The following is a 26,940-nucleotide window of genomic DNA, read 5'->3' as shown; positions in this document are numbered from 1 at the left end:
TGAGCAGGCCTCATATTTTAAACATGAGGTGTACGTATGAGAAATTAATTATTGATCCGTTGGTAAACATAGAATGGCTGTGGCTGAGTGAACAGTCGATCTAGCATTCATGCATGTGGAAGAGGAATAAATAAGGCAGAAGAGTGAACTCTGCAATCTGTCTATTAAGGGCTATTAAGGAGTTCAGACGAGTGGTTATTTGTAACTGAGCTCATTTCACCGTTTGCGAGGATAGACAGAAATGATCATCACTATTCCCCCCATGCATTCTTCTTCGCCTACAGATATGACAAAAATAGGAGTCCCGTGAAGTGAGCATGCAGTAACTATTTCTACGTGGATATTGAAAGGCAGTTTTTATTCAAAAACAATTCCAAAATAACTCCAAAGTGCAATGGTAGTCAAATGCGCCACCACGTTTTAATTCTATTCCTTTTTCTCTCTATAATGTTGTCAATTGAAAGATGTCAAAGTCGTGAACTCCATTTGTGTATTACATTGAAAGGGGCAGGGAGGAGGATGTGGGTGAAAGGTCCCTGGACTAGGGTGACCAGATGTCCTAAATGTTGGCGCTCTGTCCCCCCTTTTCAAGATTATGGACGTCATTAGGAGGAATGCGGTAGAGGGATAATGCGCCGGTAGAGCTGCCGGCCCCGTTATCCCTCTACCGACCCATTAGGAGGTCTGCTGGCGGGTGCCGCTAAGGACGTCTGGTAAAACCAGGCATCCTTAGCGGGACCTGCTAGCAGACCAGGATGCTAACAACGGGCCCGTCATTAACGGGCCCGTTGTTAGCATCCTCCCCATTCCCATTGAGCCCTATAGGGGCTCAATGGGAATGGGGATGTACCGGGTCTGGGTGTCTGGAATATGGAAATACCAGGCCCTCCAAGGTCGGAATGGCCTGGTATTTCCCCATTCCAGGAACCTGGACCCAGTACCCGGTATGGGGGTAGCCATACTGCTAAAAACTGCATGGCTACCTCCATACTCGTAATGAGGCCCTATGTTTCCATTGGAAACTGCGGTGGTCCAGGTTTTTAATAGGTCTTCATAGCTGTTGTTGAGTGGCCGATGGCGGTCACGCGGCCAGCCTCATTTGTGCTGGAGGCCCAGCACCATGCTGGTATGCCGCGGTTACCCGGACTTAGGTGGTGTTGCAGGGCATGGCCCTGAAAGGCTGTGGGGCACAGCCTGGGTGCTGGAGCACCAGGGATGCCTGGAGCATTCTGGATTATGGGTCCCTGGGCTGTACACAGGCCACCAGGCTGGTCTGGGGGGCTCAGACCAGCAAGGACCTGCAGGGCCATGGTCACACGGTGTGGAGTCTGCTGGCCAGGGCTGCAGGACCGTGATCACACGGTGTAGGCCTGTGGCCCCACAATGAGAGATGGACACAGATGTTCCATAGTTGAAGTCTGCAGCCGTTCTGCTGCACATGCCTGCAGGGACTCATTTTATTAGCTTGGGCCATGACACAGTCATGGCCCATCTTAAAGGGGCAATACAAGTGGGAGGGACACATCTCAAAGGAGTAATACACATGGGAGGGTCACACATTACACTCCTCCTTTTTCATAAGGAACAAAACAAACGTTGCTGAGACATACATGATTCCCCCCATTACAGAATGACAAATACTTATCACTTGGAAATTGTGGGGTAGACAGATAATAGGATATGCCACTGACACATACACAGCTACTCAGTGGTGGTTAGCGAACTGCCAGTAGAATGGAGGCAGTTCTACCATTATTTGCAAAACCCTTTATTAACCTAGGGTTCGGAACTGCAATTACTTATAAAAATGCCATGGTTGGTGGATGGCACGATATGCACCTCTACTAACTGTGGGATCACAGCTTCACATTACTGTTCTTTACTGTGACCACATGTAGCTCTATGCAGGTTCACAGCATCAAAACACACATATTTACTGGAGTCCTCTTTAAGCAATTGCAGGACTGCAGGAGACCAGTTCACTTTCCATCAGTGTCCGTTCAGGAGTCACTTCCCTGGGTCCAGGTCCAGTGATGGTACAGTTCAAGGCCGGCAAAGCCACACCTGACAGGTACCAGGGTCCTCATCGGCATAGTCCCTTGATTTTATGGGAAGGTCAGCGTTATGCAGATCACAGGGTGTCCAGGCTGCTCCTTGTGCTGTTGACAGGGCATGGGGTGACAGAACATCACTCACCCCCCTTTTCAATCATGTTCCCCCAGTCAGGAATGCTGCTCACTCTAGGGGCACAGGAGGGCACACAAGCACTCCTGAGGAGCTGCTACCCTTACCTTGCCTGATGCACCAGTGGTGGGTGTCAGGGCTGCATGTGTGATTGGTCAGACACAAGTTGTTGGATGAACTCAAGGGGCTGGCAGGTATCTCCCACAAGTCCACGTTGGCCTGTTCCTTCGATGGCATGGCATGGAGGGTGACATTAGTGGCAAGCAGTCGGTGTCATTAGTGGCAGGCAGTCAGGGCTACTTGTAGGGCAGGCAGTCAGAACCACTTGCAGGGAAAACTGGGTGACAGTAGTGGCTCGGTGTTAGGGCCACTTACAGGACAGGCAGGTTGACTCTGGTTGCAAGGTGCTGAGGCCACTGCTCCTTGCTCCCCCTTGCAGGTATGGGGCTGATGTCACTGGTGAGCTGGATGATGCTTGTGGCAAGGTGCTGAGGCCACTGCTCCTTGATCCCATTTGTGGATATGGGGCTGATGTTACTGGTGAGCTGGGTGACACTGGTGGCAAGGTGATGAGGCCACTGCTGAGCTGGGTGACGCTGGTGGCAAGGTGCTGAGGCCATTTGGTTCTCTCCACCCAGGCAGGAGCGGGCACACCTACTTCCTTCTGTTCCGAGGTGGAGCACTTTCTGAGCTTCACCTCTGGGCCCGGGATCATGATGAGGGAGGGCTCCGGCAGTTAATTATTCTGCTCCTACCGGAGCACTGTAGAAAATCTCTCGACCGGAGCACTTCGTTATTATTATTATCACCGCCAAGCCTGGGATCTCAACAAGGCTCTGGTGGTGGCGTGGCAGCACTCAGGAAGGTGCTACCGCTTGTGGGGTGGCTCTTACCTCGAGTACTTCACTCTGGTCTGGAGCATTAACTCATCTCCTGCCCGGCAGCCCAGGACTTCGTTGGGGGCTGCTGGCACATTTTCTTGCTTTCCCCGGCAGTGGATGACACAGGGGGTTGCAGGATGAATCCTCCCCTGGCCGCTCAAGCACCCTCTTTGCTGAGGAATGCAGCCAGGGAGGACACACGGTGAAGGCTGCCTCTTCTCCTCGCTGCTTGCCTGAGGGAGGGGCAGTCCCACTTTCTCCCCGACAGGGGTTGTTTCATTGCTGCAGCTGGGGCCACACCATTTTTCTCCCCCCTACACTGGCGGATGCCGCAGGGGTTGTTGCAGGCTGGCTCCCTCCTCCGCAGCATGACGGGTGCTGCCACTTCTCCTCTTCTTTCCCCTGAGGGGGACAGGACAGCTCTCTCCCGGGTGGCAGAAGACACGCTTCTTGCGGCTGCGGCCGCTCTATATCTTCTCCCCTGGGGGGGTCATCACGACTCTTATGTTTATAGTGGATGCTGAGGTGACAGCAAAACACTTCTGATCACAGAGGTTACGTGGTGAGGGGGTTTGCAGGCATGTCTCCATCCCGTCCACACAAGCTCCCTCTTTACAGAGGGCTGCGGCCGAGGCAAAGCCATGCTGGGGCATCCGTCACTTCTGTGTGGCGATGGCCTGCTGGTTCTCCTCCACTCTCCATCCTCTTCTCTCCCATGGAGAGGGAGAAGCAAAAACACAACCGGATGGACAGGGACAGAGCAGAGGCATCACAGGGACTCTTCTCACTCGTCACCATTGTTTTGGAGCCGGCAGCGGTCATGCAGCCGGCATCATTGTTGCTGGGGGGCCCAGAACCATGCTGGTATTCTGGGGTCACCCAGACATATGGGGTGTTGCAGGGCAGGGCCCTGAGAGGCTGTGGGGCACAGCCTGGGTGCCGAAGCACCGGGGATGCCTGGAGCATCCTGGATGGTGAGTGCCTGGGCTGGACCCAGGACACCAGGCTGGTCTGTGTCCCTCCCACGGTCCTTCCCATGGTCCTGCATCCCTGGCCTGCAGGCCTCACACTGTGGGACCAAGGCCCTGCAGGCCAGGGATGCAGGACCGTGATCACATGGTGTAGGCTTGCGGACCCTCAATGAGAGACGGAGACAACAGGAGTTCCATAATTGGAGTCTGCAGCCGTTCTGCTGCACGTGCCTGCAGGGGCTCCTTTTATTAGCTTGGACCTCAAAGGGGCAATACACGTCGGAGGCGCACATCCACTTAAAGGGGTAATACACATGGGACGGTCACACATTACAGCTGTTAGGCAGGAATGCACCATCTCACACAGAAGAAATGCTGCATTTTATAACTTCAGACAGTGTTAGTTTGTGATAAATTAATTTTAATAGGAGTGTATTTGAACAGTAAAACTTAAACCCTCTTCTCCTCCAACCGCTACTGACATATACTCCCACTTTCAAGAGTGAGTCGTACTTTCATGTTAGTTGTCCTTTCCCGGTTTTTTACTTCTTAGATCTGGTCACCCTACCCTGGTGTCTGAGCTGTGGAGTCACTAGAGAGGCAGAATCGTGTGCAACAAAACATGTTGCCATTGGCTTCTATAAAAGAGGCACACATTTGGTCAACACAATTTCCCACAAAAAGTATCTACAGTATTTGGGCGAGTACGTTTGGGTACACGTGCGACAAATAGCGCATATTGAGGCTGATGTACAAAACTTTTTCCAATGGGATAGCGCCATTGTAAATCGTTTTTGTAAATCGGTCCCATTAAAGCTTGTTGTGCTAGTAACATAGGTCAAAACTGAGTCCCAGCAAAATGACGGCTTGCCAATTTCCCAGCCCATAATGAATCTTGTAGCCGGTATATGACATACTGGCAATTTCTCTGTAACTCACAGGGTTTCCCGGCAGGCCAATATTGCTTCAAGTGGTTAATGAGAACAGCTTAATCTCTCTAAGACATTTGTTGGATATCAGCTCCCTCCACACCCTTAAGATGTTTAGAGGCCCTCTAAAAGGCCCTGCTTATTTTCACTTTCTTTTTCGGGGTGTTGTGACTTGGCTGTAAGAGTGCAGGTGTACAGGGAAGACTTACATTTTAAGCTTTTGACGGGTTTCGGTGGTCTTAGGTTGTATTTTATACTGAATTTAGGAGGTTTCAGCTTGTGTTGATCACTAACTGCTCCCCTTTGTCCTCTTTCCTTTTGAACTGTTACTTTACTGAACGTTTTGGTTCATCAATGCCCACCTATGTCTTGATGAAAACACCGAAAAAAGGCTTTCCTGTATTTGTATATGATACTTTTTTATTTTGCGTCAGAGCAAAAACTATAACAACCCAGAACTGTTTCACAACTACATGTTTATTTGGACCCCAAAAGGTTTAAAAAGCCGAAAATGCCATTGTCCCTTTTGGCGTGCTAATCCCATTGGGCTGTTTATTTTATCTGCATAAGTCTTATACGACAACTTCAACTTATTTCCCTTAGCTACTTTAAAAAAAAAGGGGCCTGTTTGAGTCACCCCCCACAACAGAACATAGCAAAACGTATGTCCTTGTCACTCTAGCCTTTCCACCCAAAAATAGACACCTTTCCTTTTTGAAATGCTTCTTTTTTAAACAATTTTTGTGTGAACCAGGAAATCCCTCATGGTCCTAATTTACAAAATATTTAGCGCGTCCCACAATGACTTTGCACCGTAAAAGTAAACCTTGCGCCATGCTAAAAAAAACAATGATTGATTTACAGAGCTTCCTTGGCTCTGGCCCTGTCCGCTTAGTGCTGTGTGCGAGCGTTTTGCACGGGTGGCGCATGAAGAGCCGCGCAAAGAATGTAAAGTTGGCGGAACATGCAAACATCTCATTTAACGAGCCAAATGAGGAAGAACATGGAAGTGAGGAGGGATGCACAGGGCAAGCAAGAAGCACGCTCATCAAGCGCTAAGTAAACCATTTTGACAAAAGATATCGTGCAATAGTTTTTCACTCTAAAGAAGAACGATCATCACACATGTTTACCACCACCCGTTAACGCCATCATCATCATAACTGTATTCAGCGTTAAGCCATGGACGTTTTTCCCATCAAATACAATACATCATGTATAAAGCAAAAATAAAACAGCACAATTAAATTTGTCGGGAGTAATCAAGCAAGTGGGAAGAAGCATTGGGTGGACATAGTCAAACTAAGGCCGAATTATATCACTCAGATAGCTAAACTCATAAGAAATACGACTCACGACAGGGCAAAGAAAGGGCCCCAAAACAGCACAATTAAGTTTGTCAGAAGTAATCAAGCAAGTTGAAAGCAGCGTTGGGAAGGGCGTGGTCAATCTAAGGCCCAATTATATCACTCAGATGACACATACAACTCAGAACTGGGCAAAGAAAGTGTCCCACTGGTATCACTGCATCATGAAGCTTGGGATTCTATGCCAAAAAATGTCGCCTGGCGGCCTGTTGCCCAAAAGTACATTTGCTCCTGTGAGCACAGACCACTGTGGCATATTTTAACAGGGCTGGGCACTGAGCTCTAGTGCACTATTTACTGGTGAACGACATTTCCTGTTGACATTCAATGAGCCCTCTGCTATTCCTGAATCTCTGAGGTCAATTCTAATAGAATCGCGGGCATTTTCTTCCTGACGGCAGATCCTGGTACAACTTACAATTTGCTCGCAGGTAATAAATAAGCAGCCCCTCACTACTCAAATCAAGTGAGGGCACTTATTTAAAAGTGCTTCCCCGGATTCGTGGTACCATGGAGCCAATTTGGGGACCCTATGAAGATACATTTACCCCTCTGCCCAGTTTGCTTTTAGCCTACTGTTTTTAGCAATTAAAGTAGAAGGGGCACAGCCCCGCCTGCTTTTTGCCTTGTCTAATGTAGCATTTGTCCCATGTGCCCTAACTGCTTTGGGGGCTCAAATCTGCGTCATATTTGTGGGGGTGGGAGGTGCTGGGCGGTAGAACTTCCAATTATTGGATTAATTTTAGGCGCTGCCCCGTCACCCATTTTTGCAATGGTGGGAATGGTGGTTACTTCGGCTTCATTAATAAATCCCCTTCCTCCTTGGGTGACACTGATAATGCGGGAAACAAGTTCAGGTAAAGATAAACCCACTTCCAGAGTGTTATCTGGGGCCCTCTTTTCATCCCCTCTGCCATTCAGTGCCCCTCCCCGTTGCAAACACCCCTTCCAGACATTTTAATCAAAGGTACAACTAAACCTTTCTCATCGAGCTGAGAGCTGATTTAATGTAGGGTTTACTGCTCGCTCACAGGGTGATAATAGGTTAGAAATTCCATTGTCTGGCAGAATATCACTAATTACCCCTACTGATACAGCTAATGTCTCCTTTTCCACAATTCCCCTGTCTTCAGTCTCGGAGGTAAGTCCACCCAGTGATGGCCCTTTTGACTTGGTTGGCTTGGTACTACTTGGGGGCTTATCAGATATGTCTGTTTTAAGATGCGCTGCACTTCCCTCCTTGCAAGGTGCAACATTTTCAGGGGAGATTAGATTGCATTGGCCCTCTGGTTTATGTATTTATTTATTTAATGGTGCTGGTTCGGGGCTTATACAATGAGACAATACTGTTTCAAAGCACCCACAGGGCAAGGGAGAGTGCAGGAGTGGGTGGTACCTTGCAAAACATAAGAACACAATATTAAGAGCAGAGGGGGGAGAGGATGAACCTAGTATGCCTTGTGAGTATTCAGACATGCAAGTGCAGCAAGGAAGAGGGCAAGGGGGTAAGTGCTGGGGAGTCTGAGTTTATGGGTGAGCCACAGATGTAGTGCTCAGGGTGTTGAGTGCAACACGGCCTAGAGCCGCGAGGGGTGTATGTGCGAGTGTCCAGGGCGGAGGTGTGTAAGTGCAAGTGCAGAGGATAGACAGCAGCTGGGCCAATTGGGCCCAGAACACCAATCACAGCAACTATGGGATTAGCAGGGGAGAGAAGAAGGGAAGGAGGAGGTAAAGAGGAGAGCCTTAAGGAGCTTCCGGAATTTAAGAAGATCCTGCCCAAGGCGTACAGGGAGGGGGAGGCTGTTCCATAGGAGGGAGCCAGTTGAGGAAGCGAACAACCACCTTCCCTCTGTTTAGAAAAATGCTTTACACACATATCGTTGGAGCCAGAGGAATGTAGTGGTCTAGAGGGAGAGTATTTAGTAAGTTAAAGTTGAAGATAGTGTGGTTCCTGGGCCCAGACCACCTTGTAGATGATGCAGAGGGATTTGAAATTAATCCGTGCAGCAACCGGGAGCCAGTGGAGACTTTTTAGTGCAGGAGAGATGCGGTCCCTGGGCTTAAGGCCAAGGAAAAGTTGACAGTACTGGGGTTCAAGACAGCAGGGGCTGTAGTAGACAGAATAAAAGTAGTGGGGGTAGGAATCCCACAATCTTTGCCAGTAATCCCCCTATATCGATCCTATGGGGGGCTCCAATAATGGTTAACTGCAACGCGAATGCCATGCCTCGTTGGGTAAATGCAGACATATGGCCTTTTCGGATTTCAGCATAGTGTCAAAGGTGTTTACATCAGTTCCCCACCACCCACAGGGGTCCATGCTGACCGGGCCAATAAATGATCCCTAGAACTGATTAATATTGCTGATGAGGGAGTAGGCTTCTCCCGAGTGCATTGCAGGGTTTAGTGAACTGGTCTTTATAGTACATGCTGTGTGTAATAAATCTGCGACTGGGATTTTCCTTTATATTGTCAGAATTTTATGTTGGGTAATAGAAGACATGCGTACAAGGTTCACTGGCAGATTGTGGGTATCGTGGGTATCAAGGGTAGACATGGCTGGTGGGTTCACCAAGTGATCTTTCAAAATCAGCAATGTCAATAATGAGGTTAAAGGCTTAGAGGCGCTACACAAATCCATTACCGCTTAGCCCCACAGTCATATCACAATCATGTCATCTGTTTCGATAATTACTATTTATCCTGGTTAATTTTATAGAAGGCTCTCACCTGGGCTGCTACTCAATTATGTGGCTCAATCTATGCAGTCCCAAGGCCCCCGGATCCTCGGCCTTGTGTTTCCTATATACACAACCTGCACTCTTGCCTCCACTGGAACTCCCCTCAGGTGTGGGCGGATGACCTTTGCTAAAAAGCTGCTCCTTCCTATCGGCAGTCAGGGAAGACTTCAGGTGTGGTGTCTGGCCACAGGACACGAACACCCTGCCGGCGCCATCACATATGCCTTTTCCCCACGCGGTCTTCTCCCTCATGGGGGTCTTTGCAGGTGATATTGGTTCCCAAGTGAGGCAGGGCTCCACATACAGCAGCAGCAGAGAACGGACTGTGCATGGCAGAAAACTGCTGGCACCAACACCTGCACCCTTTCCCCCCATGGCAATCACCCGCTACCCATCGCAAAGCACAAAGCACAATGAAAGCTCAGGCATAAAAGCGCAATGCATCCCCAAAGAACATACGATTGCCACAATGCTGGATCCTTCATTGCTAGCACTGCTACTAGCACCACTACTACTACATGGACGGAGGAGGAGGGCCAGAATATTCCATCCACGGACAATATTATTTGGGATGTCAGAGAAAAAGTTGCATGGAAGATACCGCCTCACTCCCCATGTCATCCAATACCTGGTCAGGGAGTGGGAAATTGACCTGGTATAACCCAAGATGTGCTCACAGGCTGTGCCAACCCTAGTGAAAGTGCTAGCAGGCATACTATTCCTGGCTACATGATCATTCCAGCATACTACAGCCATTGTGGGGGGTATATCACAGCCCACACCAATGAGGTGCCTCCACCAGGTCTTGAGCTGCATCCTAGCACGTGTGCATAGGCACATTGATATGACACGCACACTGCAGGCAAGCCAGAGAGTGTGCCAGGAATTCCATGCATTTGCACATTTTGGCTGGACCATGGGAGCCATTGACTGCAATCATGTAGTGCTTCAAACCCATCCGAGACAAAGAGCACATTTATCCCAACAGGAAACATTGGCATTCCATCAATGTGCAGGTGGTCTGTGATGACAAGGGAAACATCATACATGTCAATACCAACCTCCCAGGATGCATGTATGATAGCTACACCTTCCGCCATTCCCCCATATACCAGGCTCTGGCATTGGGAACTTTTGGACACACCTGGTTATATGCGGGAGAATCAACTCTCTCTCACACACACACACACACACACAAACACAGACAAGTGCAAGCCATCATATGACAAAAATAAACACAAGAAATAACAATAAATGCAATTAATAACCATGTACTGCATTTCAGGGGGCAGTGTCCACCCACTGTCAGCATTCCTGTTGATACCCATCAGGAATCCAGTCACCCCAGATGAGGTGCACGACAGCACAGCTCACATAGCCGCTAGGGCCATAGTGGAGCACACATTTGGAGTGCTCAAGTCACACATATGCTCCAGTGACCACTCAGGTGGTGTATTGCACCCTGTGCAATATGCAAAATGATTGTGGCATGTTGTGTCCTGCATAATATTGCTGCACGTCGTGGCATAGCAGTAGAGGTGCAGAATGGCTTCCACCCTCATCAACAGGCACCACCCATTCCCTTAGCAAGCCAAAGGGCAGAGGGACAGGACATACACAACCAGGTTATACAAATGTACTTCACATGAATACCAACCCCTGTCGAATACACACAGCAAAGCCATATACCTCATGGCCTACAATGATGCAATCCGGCTAATCCAGCTTGCCCATAACACCACTCTGAGAACGTGCCTCTTGATTTGACAAACTGTGTGTGCCCATTTCATTAAAAGTACACTGCAACCTCAATGATTTCCTTGACATGTAGTTCACAAACCATGCCTACACTCATGTCAAGCTGGAAAAAAATGTCTATATCACATGCCCAAAATACCTGATATTGCAAAGCCAGCCCCTGGCATGATGGGACTATCACATATGTTCAATGAGTCCTATGTATTAAGGGGAAAAAACAATTCTCACCGTAATGCATACTTGAAGTATGGTCCCTCGGTGACACTGCATCTGCACCTGCTCCACACCAATCGCCACTGGGATGTTTGTGCACCTGCAGTCTGGAAAATCAACAGCTGCCCACTGTGATGAATCCCAGGAGGTTGTCACTGCTTCCATTGGGGGTTAGGGTACATTTTCATAGTAATGGTAAATCTTCCTAACATGTGTCAACCCCAGAACCTTTTTCTTTACTGGTGGATTATTTTTCCTTATACCCCTGTGAGTGGGAACCTTTTGCCACACCCACAGAATCTTTTACTCTTTTCATGAATGTCATTTTTATACTCTCCATGGCGTCTTTTTAAAGTTACCCTCTTTGACAACTTTTTGACAATATGTGTCTGTTGTTGCTGGGTAGCCCTATGGGCTCCCCTTTTTCTCTGGCTAACCTTGAGAAAATTACAGTTTCTAAGGGTAGAAAGGATTGTGGGATCCCCTTTACATTGTATTTAATGAAACTAGCATACCCCGCCTTATGTGGAGTGCTGGGGGGATACAATGTATCCCCTTTCACACTGAAACTGTAACAACTATGTTACAGGGACAAGCTTACCTTCCATGGCTGGTGGCAGTGATACCTTTTACTAATTCTGTGTTCCTTTTACCATGGGCTGTGTTCACAGCTGCAGTAGAGGCACGCAAGGGTGGTCATTTTACCAAAATGGCCCCTGTCATGTTTTTTCAATCTTTTAGATGATTCTTTTCCTTCCTTCTTCCTTCCCCTGACATCCAGGGTGGGAAATTCCTTTGTGTGATTTTTATCTTCAGTGGGAGTCCCCTGGACTCCCTGCCCAGGCTTCAGTCTGTCTCTGAAGGCAGGAAGTGAGGGAGGAGTCCAAAACTCCATAGCCATTTGTCTTCCTCCTTGCCTTAATAGGGACAAATCCCAGAGGGGGGCTGGCGGTCCTGATTGGACAGCCTGACTGCCCCTTGTTGTAGAATGATGGGAGAGAATACAGAGGTTGTGCTGTAGTTCCTGTTAAATACTCTGAAACTAGAAGCTAAAGACAAGTGAACCACTGTAACAAAGACCAAAGGGGATGATGAAGGAAAAACAGCTGAGATGATTTCCAGCGACCAGAGAGCCTGCTGTGTAATCTGAGCCTGCTGTAGCCCTTCCTTACATTCAACCTGGGGACTCCGAAAACGATGATTAGGACCGAGAACCTGGTAAAACCCACTAGTCTCAAGACAACCTGCATTTTGAGGCATCCCACACCATGCTGCAACCTTGCAGGGCTGCAATACCCCAATACCCTGGGAACTCAAGCCATTGTGTGATGCACAGTCTTCTGAATACCGAGTCTTGCTGAAACTTCATGGACATCCTGCTGGATCTCCAGAGACATGAATTAACTTCAAGAAGTCCCCTCACCAGAGTGCTGGACCTTTTTAACAACAAGAGTCCGACCAACTATATTCCATCTTTTTCTGTGCTCCTGTAAAAAGGTGCCAAATCCACTTAGCCACAGGTAAAACCTTGCCTAGAGCCTTCCCTGTTGATGCCCGCTGCAAAGTCCTTTCCAAGGTCCTGAATTCAGTCCCCACAGCAAGGAATCCGCCAACCAGGTTTTTGGCTGCAGAGAAGGAAGTTCTCCTGCTGCAAAACCTTCTTCTGTGCTGAGGTACTGTGCTGGCTTCATTTCTTACTTATGTTAATTCTCTTGTGATTCATGTGTAGTTGTGGCTGGTTTTCTGTGATTGGGAGGCCTTTTGTCCAGTTTACGCAGTCCCATTGCTGGAATCCTCCTAGGGTGTCTTCTGTGAAGCCCACGGACCCTCAACTAACTCTAAAGTAAAATACTCACCTGTTTGAACAGTTTTCCTGAGGAACTCTGACTTTTGCTACTTAAGAACCTATCCTGACACTGCCTGTTGGACACTAAACCCCAGAGACCCCCTTCTGCCACCAAGAACACTCATGCTCCAAGAATAAGAGAAAGACTTTTTATGGATTGGGCCTTTTGCCTAGAAAAGAGGATAAGTTTTTAAAAGTTACTTGCTTGTCAAAGAGTTGGTTGGTAAGTGTAACTCTAAGAGTAAACAGTTACAAAAGTTCTTATAAAAGAGTTGGTTGGTAACTGTAACTCTGAGAGTGAACAGTTACAAATGTTCTTACTTACCTTGAATGTGTGTGGAACTATTCACAAAAGTATGTAACATCTTTATTTCCCTAGAAACCGTTTTTCCATTCTAACAGAAAGTAGATGTAAAGGTATATTACTCACCTGTGATTTTGTTGTGCCTCTTCCCAAAACTAATGCTGTAGGTTTCACCTTATTATTCCTGTTAGTATAATTGTATGAGTGTCCCCCAACTGGATCTTGCTTTCCCTGACTTGTTGTTAGCCTGTCCAGAATAAGTCTGTATTAGGTTTTCCGTACCTTGAATGACTTGGAGTCATTCATAAAGTGTAACACTGGGTTTAGCATTCCCTGTGCTGTTTTAGATGGATACAGAAAAGAGTCTTAGGTTTATACCTGCCCCAAGTTGCTGATAGCTCCTTGAAAAAGTAAATGAGTTTTACTTACCTTGAGTTAGTTGCACGATCCAAAAATAAGTTACAAGATATACTGCTTGTCTCAATCTGTGTTTCACTGATCTCAAGAATCACCTGTAATTGAACATTACATCCTTAGGTTTTATTCACCTAGTATAACTGTGTGTTATTACAAAAGTTGTTCTTGGTTTTACTGTACCTAGAATAAGTGCTCCACTATTCACAAAACATCTACTGTCCAGTTGACTGGCTATGTGATGTGTTGCTGAGTGTCACAGTACAACTGGTAGGGTATACTACCCTTGAATTACTGAATGCAATCTGAAAGTAACCATTGGTTTTACTCCCCAAGAATAGGTGTGACCTATACTGAATGTGTATGAAAATGTTTCACTTCCCTAGAACTAACTACTGTTAGGTGTTCCAAATAAGGTTTATGCTTTGGTCTGTGTACCTTTAAGCATAGTGTTGTGTTTTTATAATTGTGATTACATATAATGTGATAGTACTTATTTCCCCCAAGATTTATCTGGGCCTACTTCTATTTAAATAAACCATTTATTTTTACAATACATAGGGCCTCATTACACGGATGGCGGTGGACCAAGGTGCTATTAGCACCTTGGTCCATGCCGGTAAAATACCGGCACCGCCTTGGTGGAAAGGGGAATTACCGCCCTATTCCAAGGTTAGCGGGGCGGTAATTCCCCTTTCCCTCATTGCCCTTCGCCATTCCCATTTTTGCCCCATAGGGCTCTATGGGAATGGGGAAGGGGCTAATTACGGTGCCGCAAATTGCGGTACCGTAATTAGCTCCCTGGTCCCTTTGCGGGTTGGTTTTTAACGCCTGCAAAAAGAAGGCGTTAAATTCACCTACCCGCAAAGGGACCTCGTAGTAAGGCGGTAAGGGTTTACCGGTAAAATACTGGTACCGGTAAACCCTTACCGCCTACCGTGTAATGAGGCCCATAGTGTTTCAGTGTTTCTTTAGACCATTTGTATTACACTTTCATTTGTACTGATTCTACAGCCCTCTCTCCCTCCTAAAATAAGCCTGGCTTCTCTGTCTACACTACCATGAAGTCAGGTGGTACAGCCTTATACTGAGAGTGGAGTCTTGTACTGCCTCGTTTAAAAGGCTTTAAGCACTTAGTTAGACTTCAGAAAAACTGTTCTAAAACCTTCCCATGAGGCCAGGGATGGGAGGCCACTACCTGACAGTCCCCCTGGGGGTAGCACTCAGCAGGTGGATCTCATGGGAGGGGAAATCACCTATGGGACCAGTGACAACTACAGTGGGAGAACACAGTATCCACCTTGTACCCCCACCTTCTCATCAAACTCACTCTCCTCACCCCTACCCTCCTATCCTGTACACTTCTGTAGTGTACAAAAAGTAGGAAGGACTGACATGAGGAAGATTAGGGATGAATACAATGAAGATATGAATCCAGAAACTGTGAGGAGGAAGAAGTACAGAGCTGTGTGAATCACTCAGATGACTCTATCTGAAGGTCTAGTCTTCAGTCACAGAGCGTATTGGTTAGGATCATAAAGACTGACAATGCACTTACCCAATCATCAGATGCTCTGGATAGGAATCATGAGAGGGAATGAGGTTTGCAGAGCAGGCCGGCAAGAGCAGACCCAGGTGTGGAGACGCTGAAGGTGCAGTCTCCACCAGAACTGCTAAACAAATGAAATGGCTGGCTGCAGGAAGCACGAGCACTGAAGCCTAACAGGAAAATGCAGTCCGTTGAAGAGGAGACACCAATGTGAGTCTGGAGCCATGGAGCTACAGCGGCAAGCCAACAAGAATGCAAGAGTACCGGCAAAGCAGAAGGGAACACAGGGAAACCTGCCATCAACTGGAGGGCTGCAGGCAAGGTACTGGAGGTAACTGGGGGGCTGAGCCTGTGGTCGGGGGTCCACAGTGGGTGACGGAAACCCTGACAAATGAATGAAAAGTGGGGTAAAGAAGACAGCCATATGCGACCCTAAGGGACACTTTACCAATATATGGTAACAAGAGAAACAGGGTCTGCAACCCTTATGAGAAAAGGAGATATCAAGTGATAAGAAGGCATAACCTTCTTCGTGGCAGTACCTGGAGGGAAGGTGATCCAGGAATGTCACACAAGCGATACCATAAAGAGACTGTAAGAGCAATATATCTGAAGACAACACTTGGCAGGGGAGTCTGTATGGGAAATCAAGAAATCATAGAAAAAACTGTGAGAGTGATACAGGTGAAAACAATACTTGGCAGGGGAGTAAACCAAGTCTGTATGTGACATCAAGAGACCATAAAAAGAACTGTGTGAAATATACAAAGAAACATAGAGATTGACAGGCGCTTGAACCAAGTTTGTGTATGAAACTAGGAGCCCCGAGGAAGGAGGAAAACGAGGTCTGCCAACCAGGGTCAGGGACCCACCACAGCTTGGAGGAGCATCCAAACCACTTTTCTTTATCACAGTACCTGGTAGGCGTAAACCCGGTCTGCCAACCAGGGTCAGGGACCCACCACAGCGTGGAGGAGCATCCAAGTCACTCTTCTTCATTACAGTTCCTGGTAGAAAAACCCAGGTCTGCCAACAAGGGTCAGGGACTCACCACAGCTTAGAGGAGCATTCAAGCCACTGTTTATGATCATGGTACTTGGTAAAAGGAAGCCAGATGTGCCAACCAGGGCCAGGGAGCCACCACAGTTTGGATATTTATCCAAACTCCTCTTCTTTGTCATAGTGCCTGGTGAGGAAATAGATTCTAAGTGATCCGACCACGGCTGATTTTGCTGCAGCCGGAATGTTCGTATGAGAAAGGTGCGAACTACCAAAAGTTCACACCTTTCTCATGCAAACACACTTACCTACTATGGGGGCTGCAGGGGTTTCCCCCACATCCCCCGCTCACTATACTGTAAAGTATAGTGAGCGGGGTGTTGCGGGGGACTACTCTGCAACCCCCGTTTTCTTTTCTTCATTTTTTTATTTTTGCGGGTGTGCTGCGGGAGTATCCCCCACATCACCCCGCTCACTATACCACACAGTATAGTGAGCGGGGTGTGTCGGGGCACACCCTCCTAGACTGGTAGAAGAAGGGCTAGCAAAAGAAAACCATGCAAGAAATTACAAAAAAGAAAGGAGCCACCATGTTAGGACATAGGTGACCCTTTGGTGCATAACCGAGTCTGTCAATACAATCTACGGTAGAAAATTGCATCAAAGTTGATAGAACACATGCAGTGGCACCAGCCATAACTTTAGGGTTGCCGCTGTTACTAGTAAGTCACAGGTGCAGAGAGAACGGGGATACAAGGTATCCCCTTAGCACTCAAATGGGGTGGTGTGTGCTAATCTCTCATAAGTAAAGGTTTTTGGAAGTATACAAAGTATCTTTCTTTCATTAAGAAAACTATCCTTAGGAAAAATGAAAGAATATAAAAAGGAGAACCCATAATGTCCCCCGCAACACTGCACAGAGGGTGATGTGTGCTGCAAACGTGTAACACAGATGCCTTTTAGAGATATGGAGAAAAGCATACTCCATAGAATAAGGTGAAACAAAAAGAACAGAGTTCCCAAACAGTCAGAGCAAATAAGAATGAATGAGGAGAAAAAGGCTCCCCTCATTCAGGATAGAAAGAAAAAGTTCCAGAATTCCAGCAAAAAGTTCTGGGTGTCTCACTACAAGAGGGAATTAAGCATACAACTGATAAATCTCCCAAACAAGGATCAACCCAGCAATCCAGGCCCATGTTGTTGACCTGCAAACATGCATCAAAGCTGCTGGCGAGTACTCAGGATAAACATGTCCACAGACCTGTGTGTGTCCTGCATGGGTATGTATGAATTTGGCTAGTTAATGCTTCTAATGGCATATGTGTTACACAATACTACACTGACATGCTGGCTTTTGCGGACGGTAGAAGTATGGGATGGCACACATCTGTGAAGTGGACAGGTGTAGGTATGAGCACTGTCACCTTTTGGTTACAACATATACTTGTGTGCTTGCACTGTCTGATGCTGACAGCATGAACTCTGACGGGAATGATTGCCAGATTGAGATGAGCCGGCCATGTGAGGCACATTCATGCAAGCTCCTCTTTGGGATGTTCAATTGTGTATAATGATAGTCTTGCCTACACTCAGCAGTTTAGACTGACACATGAGTATGGATGTGTGGTCATGTCATTTTAGTGCATCTGAGTATCCAAATCTTATTTTTTATATGTATTTAATGTGCTATGGTTAATGAAAACCTTATACACATACATTAATATACAATAACATTGAAGTTATACATAATTAATTCTATAAAAGTTAAAAAGCGATTACATAATTCATAGCACAGTAAGAAAATTAATTATCATAAAATTACTTTGCAATATTCCATATCAAATATTCATACAGTCATGTCACTTAAAAATAATTGTCCATATAATATATGCATCCCCAGGTACTACCAATGAATCAGCAGCATATATAGCAGCTCAACATTTATCAGATGCAATCATGGTTAGATTATGAACCAAATCATTTTAGCCCTTGTAGTAAAAATGCATCAGACTTGGGCATGTAGTAAGTAAATGTCTTTCTGTTTCTATATTGTGTAGGCAAAATCAGCATTTTCCACATTCACAGGGAGAGATGTCCATGCCCCCAATATACTCATTGCAAGGAAGTATATTAAAATGAAGAAATGTAATACATCTTTAAAATAATAGTTACCATATTTCAATAAATAATCACAGGGCTTACCTATCTTAAAACCATGCATGGTATGAGGCATATATTTTCCTTGAATTAAGATAATCTAGGGCATTGATGTTGTTCCATTCAATAGCCTTCTTTTTAATTTGTATGTTAAAACATAAACTCTCCTCAACATGTTGCAGGATAATAAGATTAATGTTCTTGTGAAAAGAGTACACAGTCAGTCGCACATTTTCCATCAAAGAATGTGTATGTCCTAACAGTGTAACATTTACTATAATGCCAGAAAAGCTATCATGGTCGACTGACTGCATTATCAGATCATTCAATTTGGTACAATGAATATATCTCAAAGTGGAGCGCGAGACTATGCCCAGCTCGAATATAAAAGTCTCTGTAGGAACCGCATTTGGCAGTTTAAGTACAGATCTCCATAACTTTCCTTCTAATCTATCCGCCAATGTCACATATTTCCCTTCAAGTATATCTAACGTGTATACAACCCCCAGAGTTATGCTACTTTTATAAATCCCAATGAATCCCTTGATGCAAGTCCACCCCTTTTTAGCAAGGTATCTTCTGATAACATTCCATTTACTGGTCATTTTGGTTGATAAAGTATTTTCATAGAACATAATCATAGGCCGATTGATAGTGGGCATCCCCAAAGAAGGGTTAGTATTCACAACCTCTAAACATTCCTGATTGATCCACCACACAAAAGGTTTCCTTTTTTCTTCAACTCTGGACACCAATAATCATCACGTTGCTCTTTTTAGTATTGATAGCAAGACCATTCTTTACAGCATCACTACGCAGAGTATCCAACAACCTCTACAGGCCGATTGTGGTTTTGTCCAAAATAATGGAGTTGTCTGCATGTGATAGCCATCTAATTTCAACACAACCAATTTTGGGGAGAAAGCAATGCACTTCACTCAACACAGAGTTCATATCGGCCACAAATAAATTATACAAAAGGGGTGAGCACACACCCCTGTTTTCAACATTTATTTGTATCAACAGGAGTAGTGAGAAAGTGGATAGACAGTGTAGTAGCAGTATACAGGGACTTTATGAAATGTGATACCAAGGGACAGATACCCCATCTCTTCAATTTGGAACCTAATTGCACATGGTTAACACAATCAAAAGCCCCACTATAGTCTATGAATGAAAAATATAGGCTTCTTTCAGTGCAACGAGAAATGATGAATATAAGATAACTAAGGATAAACATATTATTGGATGTACTGAGACCTGATCTAAACCCAGTTTGCTGATAAGAGATGAGATTGTTCTCAGTAATCAATTCATTAAAAATATTCAGGAAAAAATATTCAGGAAGAGAGAGCAAAATCCAAATCAACATTGGGCCCTGCCAGGCCACTGAATGAGGGGGCATATGCTGTATGTCATCATGACATATGTTTGTGTTGGAGCAAAAGCATTGCTGCTTGACCTTCAGCAACGGGTGCAGGTCTGCATTGCATTCTTAAATATTGGACTGTCAGGGGTGCATGTTGCTAGATGTGGTTTGATGTAGATGTAGATATGGTGCTACAAACACATGTGGCCGGGTGGCATTTCCATGGCAATGCCTGCAAGTTACACTTGGGTCACTGCTTCATTGTGGCTGTGATGTATAATGAGTTGATGCCATGCGCATGTGGCCACACATCAATGTGCTATGTTCACATGTGCATGGCTCATCATTGCGATTTGTCATTTTGATTTCACTTGTGAAACTGGATAATATGACTTTTCTGGGCATTGGCGTGGGTGTGTGAGACAATTGGCTGTTATATAATGGTGACAGCATGCTATTGATAGAATTGATGAGTGCATGCATTGGCAGTAATGATTGATGCAATTTCCCTTTGTTCCCTTTTCCACAGTTGCAGCGGTGAAAGAAGAGGGTGCGACCAGTGCTGTGACGCTGCAGCCCAGAGGCAAGGCCTCTAGACGCGGGTGCATACCCTGGGCCACCCTGTTTTATAATCCTCCTCTGAGGGTCGATGTGCTAGGGGCAGCAGCTCATTCTGATGGCACTGCTGCTGAGGAGCAGTCCTAGGGTCCCAACATCATGGTGGACAGGGTGGTGGTGGTGGTGACATTGACACACATGGTCCTCAAAATATGGGGATCTCATTGGAGGTGTCTGGGTTGATGGAGAAGGAGGAGGAGGTCATTGCAGGCCTGCCCACAGTGTCAGGTGGGAGTACTGGGGGTGATGTGCAGGCTGCACACCTGGCCCTTAGACAGAAGTCTGCAGTGTCCACCGTGAAGGGGTCAGCAGAGCCTGCTGTCTGAAGACCATCTGCTGCAGCACTGCCCACCTTCACTGATGCCTCCACCCACATGGAGCCTGCATCTCTGGCCAATGTGGCCATCCGGGATGTAGTGATACCCCTGTTGATGGATGGCTTGAGGCAGCAACCATCTCTGCGTGAAGTGGTGCAAGCAACTCATAGGCTGCTTGTAGAGCATCATGGGCAGATGGTTTGACTCTTGTCCCAACTGGCAGCAGCACTGCTTACCGGTGGCCACTTTGGACAGGCCACTGCAATGCCCCCTGCTCCTCCTCTGTGCCCCAGTCAACCTCAATTCTCCTGGTCTGTGGCCAGCGCCATGTGACTCTGTGCTTCTTGAGTGGCTGTCTTTCTTTTTCAGACCTTTTAAAAAATGAAAGAGGAGTTCCACAAGTTTTCATCAGTGACTCTAAATAAGAAAAAATAGGAATAACAAAAAATGTGTCTTTCTGGAATTCTATACAATAATTGCTAAACTCATTAAACATTTATTTCAGGTGCACTTCAGAGGGTGAGCCACTGATTTAGTCTGTTCTTAAACACCTCAACTCAGCCTTTCATTCTTCTGAAGTCGATAAATGTGTACCAACACAGGTTAGGTGATAATGTATGTATATTTGTTCCATATAAAGAGCCTAAGCGTAGGTGCTATATATTAACACATCATTATCATTTGGCTATGCACGTATGCTTGCATTAACAGCAATTAGGTAATATGGGCCTATCCACACTGATCTTAATGATACATATGGTGATCCGTTCTTGTTTGAAATGTATATCACATTAGAGTGAAATCGTAAACCATATTTTTTCGTAGTGTACTTACGAACAATGCTTTGGGATGCAACGTCCTATTTTGTCAGGGGTTGAAATGTCATGTTGCATCGATTCCTGTGATATCCCTTCAGGGTGGGGTCAAATGCCAATGGCCATGTGATGTCACTTCCGCTACCTTGGGCCTTTTGGTGAAATGACATCCCGGATTGCCACATGTGCCCATATCCTGCCATCAGCCATTCTGGATGTGCCTGTGCCCCTGGTGGAGGTGAAAACTGTACTGTGGCAGATGAGGTGCTCACTGAGCCAGGTCAAGGACATACAGGGGAATAGGCTGTAGAGTAACACCAGGCACTCGAAGGCAGTGTCAGTGCTGTACCCCCCCAATGCAGACTGTCATCCAGTTGGAGGGAATACCTGCACCAGTGATACATTTCCAGGCAGCATGAGATGTTGATGTTGAGGAGGCAAGTCATGGAGGGCATTTTGACAAGGAGAAGTCATGCAGGTCCACACATGGTGCACGTGAGGCAGGAGTAACGACGGCACCTACAGGCACTGATGTTTTTGCAGGTGTCATATGTGAGATAGTTGGAGAAGGAGAGGCAATGGACGCATGAGGAGAAGGCAATTGCCAGGGCCAGGGCCAAGGTAGCAGAGAGGTAGGCTCAGGGGTAGGCAGCCATCCTGGACTATTCTTACAAAGCCGCAGAGGAGATTGACTGTCGATTAGGGAAGACCTGCAAGCCTTCCATGAAACAACAGAGTCCTACCTTCAAGACACAGATGTGGAGGGTGAATCAGCCTTGGCTTCGACATTGTCATGGGACAGCCAGCTGTCTCATGTACATAGTTAGGTATTTGTAGGTTTCCTATATGTAAATATTTTTAAAATGAGCATTTTTATCTTTCCATGTTTGTACAAAGTCTTATTTAATACTTTTTTAATGAATGATTCAAGCACACTGTTTGTTGTCTCTTTGTCCATGTGCACCTTTTGTTTGACCATGATCTACAAGTAAGTATCTCCTTTGGCCGCCATGTGGGTTTGATGCACACTCTGAGAGTCATGTTGTTACTGGGCTGTTTGCTGGGGGACATGTGGGCATGCTTCTTGTGTGTGTGGTGTATAGTATAAAGCATTTACAGTAAATGTATATATGTGGACAATTGTAGATGTGGGGAGCTGACATGTTTTGGAATCATGTGTGTTCATATCTTTGTCATGCGCATCTGTGACTTGCCTACTTGTATGCATTGCAGTACAAGCATGCTGGTGAAAGATGTACATAGTGTGCTTAGGTGTGTGATGCATGTATGCTGTGTTTGATTTTGCACTTCATTTGTGAATATGTTCATTGTTATTGAGTAACATATTGAGCAACATTGGGGGTTGTTTGAGGTAGGCATGGTGGCATGACTTTGACTTGCCCATGTGGCCATGTGTATATGTGTTTCACATGAAGGGGAGTGACCATCGCAAGGCTGGAGGTAGCAAGGGGTGGTTGTCTGATGCCATTCCTTGTACTGCATGTTTGCTGTCATTGTCTCAGTATTGAATGAGTATGTTTTGCATTTGATGATGAGTGAGATCTTTTAGGATGGTGTTTTGGCTCTCTTATTGGAGATGGGTACTCATTTCTTCATGTGTCTTGACAGATGTCCCACAGAGTAGAGATGTTTGGGGTATCTCGTGACAACTCATTCACCTTTGCCCACTCACTTCACAAGGTTCGGTTTATTGTACGTGGTGTTCCTTTCTGGTACCACTGATTTCTAGGTGTCCTTTTGGCACTTGCTTGGCCATGTGGATGTGCTCACACTTCATTAGCAGGTATGGCTTATTGGCGTTGGGGTGGTGAGAAGGGTAATGGTCTCACCCCAGATCACTAGGCTATATACATCACATGTGAAACATGTCACCTGTACAGCAAGGAACTGGAGTGTTGCTTCTGTAACAGTGGCTCTTGTTGTGCAGCTGAGTGTGATCCAACGGGCAGCCATGGAATAGGTGACTGTCCTCGATTCAACAGAACTGCTTTCAAGTGATCATGTTGGAGTAGGATGTCTGGCAGGTGTACTACATGGTAGACACTGGCCAGAGGAGTTCAGGTAGGTAGGTACTCCACATTCAACTTAGACAAGGGTGGACTTGTGGGTGCTGCCTTGTGTTAGGGGATTAGGGCACAGATTAGTGGGGATACTGGCATTAGGGATGTATTGTGGTTTCTGCCTTGTGTTGGGGTGTTAGGGCACAGATTAGTCAGGGTACTGGGGTGAGGGTGGACCTGTGGGTGCTACCTTAAATTAGCTGGTTGAGGCACAGATTTGTTGAACTGCTGGGATGAGGGCAGACTTGTCGTTTCTGCCTTAATTTTCAGGGTTCGAGTGCAGATTAGTCGGGGTAATGGGACAAGGGCAGACTTGTGGCTGCTGGCTTGATGGGATGAGGGCAGACTTGTGCATGCTGCCTTAACCTGGGGCGTTGTGGTACAGATTATTTGGGCTACTGGAATGAGAGGAGACTTGTGGGTGCTGCCTTAAGTTAGGGGCTTGGGTAAGGGTTAGTCGGGGTACTGGGATGAGGACTTGTCAGTTGCAGAAGAGGAGTGGAAGTAATGGTGATTGCTGATAAGTAATCATTGATAACTTTTTTCCTTAGATCCGGCACAAAAGTAGTTTGACAGTGCTATGTTCTGCTTGCCATGGTGGTGTGTTGTGGGCTTTCTGGGCACTACCTGTCTTTCTTTGCACTGCTGGTTTCTATGTGCATTTAATTCCATGAATACACTTGCAGTGCTTTTCATTTGGTCCGCGCAATGTTCCTGCTCGTGCTAACTGCTTAGCGCGGATTTCACATTTTTTGGTTGTAAATGAGGCCCCATGTGTTTTAGTCCCCTTTTTATCAGTCTATGCCCGAGAACTCTATCTATTGACTTGTGAGAGTATCATGGGAATCTATTTATTTGACCTAGACACTTCTTTGTGTAGTTTCTGCTTGTTCAATTCCATACATAAAATAATCAAAATCATGATTCAAGATTCAGGAGAGATGGATCAGGAGAACAACACTTTTTGCCACTTCTTGGAGGTTGATGGTTAGCCTGTTGTGCTTATGGGAGTAGGTAATGCTGCCAGTTGCCCAAAGCTAGAGCATTTGCTTATGGACATGGGAGATTTATTGGAGGGATGGCTCAAGAAGAGGCGAGGAAGAAGCGCTGAAAGAGTTGTTTGCCACTGCCAGAGGAGGGAGGGTTGGAAACAGCAGGGCGTTAAGAGTGGGCCATGTTGGTTGAGGAAGTCCTTGTGCCAGAGATTTTGGGCAGAGCTGTCAAGGTGTTTCTGGAGGCAGTAAGTGTCAGGGCAATGCAAGGGGAAATTGTAATTACTCTTCAAACACCAGGACATGTTGGAAAGTTTTTCTTAGTGCAGTTGAAAAGGAGGTTTTGGTAATCTGCCTGTGTCTGCCCTCTTCAGAGAGGGCAAGCTGTCGCTTGTGAAGATGCAGGTAGGACAGATAAGCTTCCTGTAGATGAAACGTGTTAAGTGGGTACAATGCATCGTGAAATTCTACCTATATCTACCTATATAAGAGGCAAAACTAGTGGGGTAGATCTAGGGAGGATTGCACATTTGGAACAATGGGAATGCACAACTACGTTCAATCCTGTCATGCATCTGACTAAACAGCACAGAGGTAAACCTCCCCTGGATTCACTTCCACAGCAATTTCCAAAGGTTGCGAATGCAATGAGGGAATTTATGCCCTTTCCTCTGAAGTGGGCATACTTGCTTGTCAACAAGCAAACCGGTATAAGCAGATCTAAATCTCTGTACCCTCTGAGAATGGGTACCTGGTCTTTCCATCTAACACCTTTCCATCAAATATCTTTCCATCTAAAATTATTCATTGACTTGCCTTTCCATCGAAAATCATATTCATTGAATAATTTTCAATGGTTAATTTCGATGGATAGGGTTAGGGTTAGGGTTGGGACTAGGGTTAGATATAGGGTCAGATTAAGGGTTAGATTAAGGGTTAGGTTAGGGTTAGGGTTAGGATTTGGGTTAGGGTTGGGGCTAGGGTTAGATTTAGGTTTAGATTAAGGGTTAGATTAGGGTTAGGGGGGTGGACGTGGTGGTTGGGATTGACTGGGGGAACCCCCCGAATATACAAAAAAAAAAAACATTAAAACGTTCCAAGGAGCTGGTAAGTGCCGAAATGTCAGCACTGGACAGCTCCATGTAATGATTTAATGTAGAAAATAAACACATGGAAATTCTATCTTTTATATTTAAAAGTACATATCCATTTGATGGAAAAGTTTTGATGGATATTTACTTTTAATGTAAAACATAGAATTTCAATGCTTTTATTTTCGATGCATTGTCTTTTCGATGCATCTCTTTTGATGCAATGATCATTAACCCAGAAAATGTGCGAGCATTACTGCCCTCAGTGCATACTGTGACTAGGTAAAAGTATAGGAAAAGGGAAGGCATGTTCGAGTGCCTTCCCTTCGACAGGAGGGGGTATAGTTCCCAACATTGTGGATTTGCTCTGTGCTGTGAACGAGTCGCTTCAATTGTATGAGACAGTCAAAATCTGAATCCTTTGTTTTGCAAAACCCAGATAAACATCACTGAACTCTGAAATGTACATCGATGTCTGCCGAGTATAACACATATTTGATCGAAAGACAATTTAAAGGAGCACATTTCCCTTAATATTTTTATTTTCATTCATTGCTCAACGGTTTAAAAGAAAACCTTTCACAAACAAAATAAACCCAGAAAAAGGAAGAATAATACAGCTAAATAAAAAAAGAATATAATGAATGAAAACTAAAAGCTAACGCAATAAATGAAAACTAAAAGATAAAAAAATAGGAAAGGAGAGCAAGGCTGAGACTAAACAATAATAACTTCAGACTAAGTGCAAAATTCATTTGTTTCCTCTAAAATATCCACTAAATAATGAATAGCTGCTATGCACAGTGCAATCTGGTTTCCATTTTAAATTATTTTCCAAAAACTCACTGCACACCAAGAGTTAAAAAAATTAGCCTGGCATGTAAATGGGAGAAATCATAAAAAGAGGTTGAAAAGTTTCCATCTCTAGTTCCATGCAAAATCTGCACATTCTCATATCTCTCAGAATTTTTCTTTGAGAGCCACTCATTTAATGACTGGTTTACCAATTAAACCTAAGTCTCAGGAAATTGGACCTCCAGCGTCTTTTTGGGGACTTCCTTAAATAGGTGGCAATGTATCAAAGATTTCTTTGTAGCGCATTAGAGATCCTAAAAAGTGTATAACTCCTTATTTGGTGACCAGTCTGAATCCAATCTTCCAACATTAGTTTCTTTTTAGCATGACCTGGATTCTTGACCAGGTCTTGAGCAGCGATTTCAAGATATTTCAGTGTTTGCTGTAAGGGATTTCAATCAGGCACACACCCAAGTCTCGCCTAGCATGTAGTGTGGAAATGAAACCCTTATTTATTTGTGTCTATAGGTTCAATATTCTGATTGATAT

The sequence above is a fragment of the Ambystoma mexicanum genome, chromosome 6q, assembly GCF_040938575.1.
Source record: "Ambystoma mexicanum isolate Mex_15411 chromosome 6q, UKY_AmexF1_1, whole genome shotgun sequence".
NCBI lineage: Eukaryota > Metazoa > Chordata > Amphibia > Caudata > Ambystomatidae > Ambystoma > Ambystoma mexicanum.
The sequence above is the reverse complement of the archived record's forward strand: the minus strand, read 5'-3'. Positions refer to the sequence as shown.